This window comes from Anser cygnoides, chromosome 3 (assembly GCF_040182565.1).
Source record: "Anser cygnoides isolate HZ-2024a breed goose chromosome 3, Taihu_goose_T2T_genome, whole genome shotgun sequence".
Taxonomy (NCBI): Eukaryota; Metazoa; Chordata; class Aves; order Anseriformes; family Anatidae; genus Anser; species Anser cygnoides.
The window spans coordinates 34,221,529-34,228,737 of NC_089875.1; the positions used below are offsets into that span (position 1 = coordinate 34,221,529).

General features: G+C 51.7%; 1 long non-coding RNA gene across 1 annotated transcript; it reads left to right on the forward strand.

Moving 5' to 3' along the window:
* The first annotated feature begins 6,208 nt into the window (after window positions 1-6,208).
* LOC136790375 (uncharacterized) lies at window positions 6,209-7,209 on the forward strand. Its single transcript, XR_010830210.1, has 3 exons — window positions 6,209-6,343; window positions 6,550-6,682; window positions 6,771-7,209. It is a non-coding gene; the product is annotated as an uncharacterized lncRNA (long non-coding RNA).

Consider the following 7,209-nt stretch of genomic DNA (forward strand, 5'->3'; position numbering starts at 1 on the left):
GGACTCGATGATCCTTATGGGTCCCTTCCAACTCGGGATATTCTATGATTCTATGATTCTATGACTGCTCTTAACCAAAAGTAGGGTGTTTTATATGCCTTCCCCATCTCAATCTCTGTCTCAGACCTAGCAGAGGAGGAAGATGGAGAAGCACCAAGGCACTTGGATGCAGAAAGGAGGGAAGCCTTGCGATTCTTCTCTACCCCTGCTGTTTCCTAAGGGGCAGGTGGGGAGTTTTGCATGGTGTCTTCAGCAGCTGACTTCTCTCCCCAAGAGGTAGGAAGGTTGCCAAACCAGAGCGGTTTACCCCAAGGAGGGCTGACAGTCACACCTGGCCAGGTGTTCTTGCTCTGTCATGAGACCAGCTACCTCCACACCTCAAATTAAACAGCCTGAAGTGGGGAGAAAGGGTGATCAGATAGACGCGCATACAGGTATCTCAGATATGCACCTGCCACTCAGCCAGCGCCAGGGAGACGCCGGGGAGAGAAGGAAATGTTTTCTTTCTCTAACATTTTTAACATGGATAACAGAGTTCAAGAAGAGCAGAGGAGCCCAGCAATAATGGCTTCTTTTGCCTTGAGCTAAGCTGCTTAATTGCATGGGGCTGGCTCCTCTGATCAGGGAGAAAGGTGAAGCACCTTGCTGCTTGTCCCAGCTAACTTTCTTCAACCAACAAAGCCAGAGAGCACAACGCCAAGTGACCCCAACATCAGAAGTAGCAGAATGGGACAAAAAGAGTCCTGCTAATGTAATTCTGCGGGCAACGACGTGTGAGCAGGCATGTGCTGAAATGGCTTGCAGACCAGGCTGAACCTGAAGCCCAGTAGCCGTGGTCCTCCCAGCTCTGTGGAAGCACCCCATTCCTAATTCACCTCTTCTCCCATTCATGCTTTAGGGATTTGGGGAGCAGCAGGCAGCTCCCAAATGGTTCTTGGTATCTGGAGAAAACTCAGTCTGCTGAAACAGCTGAAATAAGGATCTTTCTTCCACTCTGTCTCACAGTTCAGGGCCTTTTTCTTTCACCCTTGTCCTTCCCGTCCTTTGCAAGACCTTGGCTTGGTGTTTAAAGAACTTGCAATCATCATAAGATATAAAATGTTCTGCTAGGATGTAAAACTAAAGATCTTGATGTACCCCAAATAATCATGGGTAGCAGAATAGAGCTGCTCAGCAAGAAGGGTCTTAGCCAGGCCCAGTCTCTTTGCTTTTCCTGTCAAACCCCTTATCTCTGTAGCAAAACTGGATGATACAGGGTAGAGAATTGGCCAATGTCAAATCATGGATTGTACGGAGATGTGTCCCACAGCATATGGACCGGTGTCCACCCCAACAGTGTCCAGTCCCAACAGTATTACCAGTGTCAACCCCAACATGTGCCTGCTTATGGCTCTCGAGCCTCATACCCTTCATTTGCCCAGCTACTAACAGTGTCCCAAACCTGCATCTGCTCTCAGGGGGCTGCTGGCCAGCCACTGCTCATCTCCATGTCCTCCCACCGTCATCCCCAGCCAGACCAGGCTTTTCTCCAAGGAACATGCCCTCCTGAATCCCTGTGGTGAAGGGGAATGGTGGGCTGGATGTCGGTGATGGGCCCCAGGATGTGTCCGCCACCACATTGTGCTGGAGCCCTGCCTTGGAGGCAATGTGGACCTGTGGCATAAGCACCGCCAGGCCTGGCTTCACATCCTACTGCTGCAACTCATCTGGCATGTGGCCCTGGGCAAACAAAGTGCCACTTCCTCCTCTCAGTCTCCCTGCCTATCTGTCTTGTCTAATTAGGTAAAAGCTTTCCAGGGTAGAGATCGCCTCTCCCTCGGCAGTGACACAGAGCAGCGGGGAGCGCTTCTAGACACAATTAATGCTCAAGCAGAGGAGGCCTGCTGGATTCGATGGTGTCAGCAGGAGCAGACACCCCTGACGCAGGCTTTTATCTTGTCTCAGTTAAGGGGCAGCAAACACGGAGACCTTCTGTGGCTTGGTGAGGAAGCGAAGTCTCTCCCCTGGATAACTCCCTGGCAGAGCAGCTCCATGTCTGGAGCATACAAAGCAAAGCATTGCTTTTACAGGTGCTTCTCCCCTTCACACAGCCTTCCAGGCTCACCTCAAGCACAGGGCAAAGGGTTTTTCTCAGGCTTTGGTGCTGTGAAAGGAAAGGCTTTGCCCGCTGGCTGAAGATAGCTGGAAGAGCCCTGGAAGCCAGCCTATCTCGCAGGTAGGAGCACACAGGCAGCAGGGAGAGAGTGACCCTGGCATGGTTATTACAAGGGCTTAGGGCTGCTCGCCTGCGTCAGGGTGGAGATAACATCAGCCTGCTGAAGGCGGCCTGGGGCAGCCTAATTGCTCCTGCAGGAGAAGGAAAATGCCAGGCCCCAGGAACCTGGCTGGCTCTCAGCTCATCGCCGGGCCCTTGGGCTGCACTGGGGTTGCGAATCCCAGAGGAGAAGCTGCTGAAGAGGGACAGCATGAAGATGAGCTCCTTTCACACACCACCATGAGGGGTGGGTGGATGGAGCAGTACTGAAGGAGGAAGCTCACTTCTCCTTCGCTTGCTCCTCCCCGGGAGGTGGCTGCAGGTGTGGGTGCTGCGCCAGGCCCAGCAGTCACTATCTCAGAAGTGAGACCGCTGTTAGGGGGCCAGCAGAGAGCAGAGACAAGGGGTGTGACGGCTGCTAGGAGTTTAAGCAGGGGTGCTGCAAGGAATCCAAAAGCACACAAGTTCTCCCTCAGTCCTTCGCTACCCGACTTCTTATTTCATTGCTGTTTGCCAGTGGATTTGAAGATGTTAAGAAGAGAATGTCATGAGACTGGCGCAGCTACAGACATTGCTAACCTCAAATGCAATCACCACAGAAAGCATTGCAGAATGGCAAACCCGAGGTGTGTGGACATACCAAACCCAGACTCTACTCAGTAAAAATCCACATGCTCAGGATGTTTCCGACATGGCTTATAAATAACACATTGGCCTTAAATATTCGGAAACCCACAGTTATGTCCTCTAGGAGTCAGGCCAAACAAAATAAGGGAACATTTCGAGACGATATAGGTCTATGCGTTTGAGAGCTGGATACTAAAAGTAGTGGTGGTAACAAATGTAGTGTTCTCCATCTGCCCAGTGGATGTACAAGAAATAAAGCGTGTGTCAGGTAGCGTCCCTGCTAAAATTGACACTGGAGGTGGCTCAAGCATGTGGGTTCTGGGTGTCTTCCCTCCCTTTGCTCCTGCGTGGAGTCTTCTTCTCCTCACTCTGAAGAGCCCAAAAAGCTTGGCTTGTGATCCTGGCAAGAAGCACGAGAGGGCCCATCCACATTGACCAGGCCCCACGGAGTCCTGCCAACTGCAGGACGGGACTCTGCTTTGTGGAGCTTGCTCAGCAGCAAGAGCTCAAACAGTCGCCCCAGCAAGCCCTTGAGCTCATTCACAAAACAGGAGCTCAGATCCCAGCAAACCCACACGCTCACCAAAAGGAGCCTGGAAATGATCTGAGGGAGAGCACAGATGGAAATCATTGTCATCAGGGAGGCCAAGAGCTTTGCAGGAAGCACGAAAGGATCAGATGTTTCAATGGATAAGAAAGAACATCCAGAGCTACACGAGATAGAATAAAAAAGTAAGAGATCGAAGCCCTTTTGCTCCAGGATACAGGCCAGCCCTGACTGACGGGGATTAAGAACTACACATCTGAACAGGTTATCTCATAATTACCTTCAGCCATATTTCCTGCCCCTCTTCCCTGCACTGTCTGGCACTGGCCCCGTCCCAGACACAACTCTGAGTGAGACCACTGGGAAGCTCCTCTGAGACAGGGTCTCTGCAGGGATGGCAGGAGAGGAAGGAGGCTCTGCAGAGGGGAGATGAGGAGACAAAGAGAGAAACCTCAACCACGGTAATGTGCTCATCCTCCGCTTGCTCTCCCCCACATTCCCACTTTCTCCCTCACCATTTCTGCCAACAGAAGATATTGCCTAAGTAAAGCTCCAATGAAAGAACAGCCTGCTTTGGATATCTAGTTAGACAAGAAAAAAATAATAATAATTTACAGACCATCTGTCCTGTCCAAAGGAGAGCAATCTTTCCCAAACTGAGCTAATTCCATGCAACAGCAACAGTAAGCAACATGATATTAAACAATAATAAATCAAATCTGACATCATTTGGAGCGTGTCCGGTCCTTCTCCTATGGGGGTATCACTCTTCTGTGTGTCGACAGAGAAAAAAGAAAAGCAGAAAGAAACCTAATCTGAATCAGATAAAAGACAGAGAGCTTAGTACGGTGTTTCTGAGAGGGAAGACACCTCCCAAAGTCTTGCGGTAGGCACCAAGAGGGAGGGACAGGGGAGCAGGGAGGAAGGATGGGGCAGGATGACCTGCATGTTCTGCAGCAGCCAATTTTCTAGACCAGCAAAGTCATCCTGACCTTTGGTGCAGGGGGTAGGGACCACCCAGCCCCATCACAGCACACACATGCCTCCCAGAGCCCCTGCCTTCACAGAGCAGCCCCTTTTCCAAGGTGCTAGAAGGCTTCTCACCTTGGTCCAAACCAGCAAGCCCAAGAGCTCAGATGCACATGGAGAGCAGCAGGGCAGAAGGGAAGCTCTCACGGTGACTCTGGTCTGGAGGATGTGGTGGGAGTTTGGCAGTGACAAAGCATAAAGAAACAGTGGTCCGATGCCATGAGATGTCTTGGCCAGGCATCCCTGAGCCAGCTTTAAACTAGCTGGGCACCAGTGGCAGGGTATGGGCTGGAGCAGAGAGCTGAGCTTGGCCTAGGAGTGGTCTGCAGTCCTGCACCCTGGTGGCACACTGCTGCTGGTACCCTTGCCAGCAAGTAGAAATCTAGGTTAAAACTCAGCCTAACACCCAATCTCATTAGACTGTGTTTACCAAGCTCTGATTCCACCTCTGGAATGCAATACAGGCATACCCAAGGGATGACTGGATTTAGCTATCTCTTTGTAAAGTACTAACAGAGATGTGACTGAGGAGAGTTTTACTCCATGGCCAGTCTTAGATCTGCATACTAAGCACTTCAGGGTAAATCCACTTTTTTCTTCTTCAGTGGAAGCAGGAAAATGAGGCTGTTTTCCCAGTGATGTACCAGCAAGGGACACTGGTGTAAATGAGAGCACTGCAGCCATGCTCTCTGCTCACTGCACACCCAGGTCAGGGCATTTATACCAAGACACACAGAAGGCCTCTCTCTCTAGTTTAGTGCTTTCTTCAAGGGCATGTCAAAGAAACCACCCAGCAGGCAAGGGGAAGTTGGCAGCTGGATATTGTTCAGAGAGCACAGCTTCACCCCAGAAGCTGAGGTCTTCTGCACCTTTGCTACAGACACTGCAGCACACAGGGCAACGCAGTCCTTCTGCTACTCCAGCCTTTGTAGGAGACTGCAGTCATCAGGGTGGGCTCCGAAGAAAGTGGAGTCCAAACCACTGGAAGAGAGGTGACAGCTGAGCTTTGGACCACATCACTGACAAGTACAGAAATCTGGGCTGGTGAGGACCACGGGCAGAGCTGGAGCACCCAGGGATAAGCTAGAAGGGAATTTAAAAGGTTAAGATGATGGGTTAAGGAATTATCTCTGGTACTTTGTTCTCCCATCTCCCTTTCCTCTAGCCATTTGCACTCCATTGTAGTGACTTGCTTCCAGTGATGCTGGAAGCTCTTCAGGACAGGGACTAATTCTCAAAAAATGCTGTGCAGCTCCAAGAACCAGAGAATTATGATCCACAACAATTCTCTCTGCTGCCATCATGGCATTCACCCAACAGTTCAGACACTGAGATGTGGATGTGGTAAAATAGATGGTCTACAGCAGAGAGAAGAAATTAGGTGCTTGATTTTCTTTCAGTTTTAATTGGCTTCTTGTAGGTGTGCCACCGCTAATGAGCGTTGAGTCATGCTGGCCAGAGCTTTTTCTTGCACAACTTCTCCCTGCCTCCCCAGGCTGCTCTGGATCTGCCCTCTGATAGCACTATACCCAATGACTAGGGTAAGCAGCACTGCCAGCAGCAGTTTTCACAGCGTATCTGCTGAGCTTTACCAGAACCAGAACCCGATTGTTTCACTATGGTGGCTCTTTGTTCAGCCATTCCCCCTGCCCACCCCTCCAAAACCCTCTGCAGCTGCCCTTTGGCAGCAAAGGACAAAGCCCCCCGGGTGCACCCCAAGTGCAGCCCCATCCCATCCCGCAGCCCAACACGGAGCCGTGCTGCTCCTCTCTGGCATCACCCGCACACCACCCTGGCTCGCCAGCACCCGCAGCCCCGCTCCCTGCCCCTGAGCACAGGAGGAGCCACCCCATCCATGCTTCCAGGGCCAAATGCTGCAGCTGCAGGTGAAAACAACTCTTTCCCAGTGCCACAGGTCCTTTCCCACGCGGACACCTCGTGGCATCACACCAGCCCCCTTCGGCAGACACTAACCCCAGCAAGGACGGTGCCAGCTTGAGGCAGCCAGATGCAAGCAGCTGGGAGATTCACTATGAAGTGACTAGCTCCCATACATGCTCCTTTTTCCTTTTTCTTCCTATTTCTCTTCCAGGCTGTTGGAGGAGGCACGCCCCGAGGCACTGTTCCCATCAGGACTTTCTTGATGACCTCTGTGAGCAGGGGAGTATGTCTCAAGCTGGTGCTTGAAACCTCCTATACCAGGACTGTGAGTCCAAAGACACCGTGTAAGTAGGCAGTGTTCCCCTGCTGATTCAGCTAAACGTGCTGGCACATCATGAAGAAAATCTGAAGTATTTCCACTGACTCACACAGGTCCAGAGCTCCTCTCAGCTCCATCCCTGGCTATGAGAGCGGATGGAGCCTGTCTCTGAGTCTCAGTGCCTCAGGACTGCAATGGGTGGGAGAGGAAATCCCATACAGGAGGCACTTGGACCCTGTCTAACATTCTGAGGGGAGCGGGGATCTCCCACCTTGCAGAGTGTGCAGGCTGCAGGCATGCACGATGCAGCGCCTTACGCCAGTTTAGACTCATCTCTGAATCCGGCCTTCAGTCTCCGAGTGGCTCCGCATGCCAGGGCACTGTGTCCCAGCATTAAAAATACCAAGGCTGACAGATAGTGTTTATTAATAGCACGAGTGGTGTTTATTGCTGAGCAACAGTCAGCAGCTCGGAGGTTACTGCTGTTACGAGCCAAGGTCTGAGCGCGTTGCCACATTGCTCTGCTCTCGGGGGAAGAGGCTCCATCTTTGG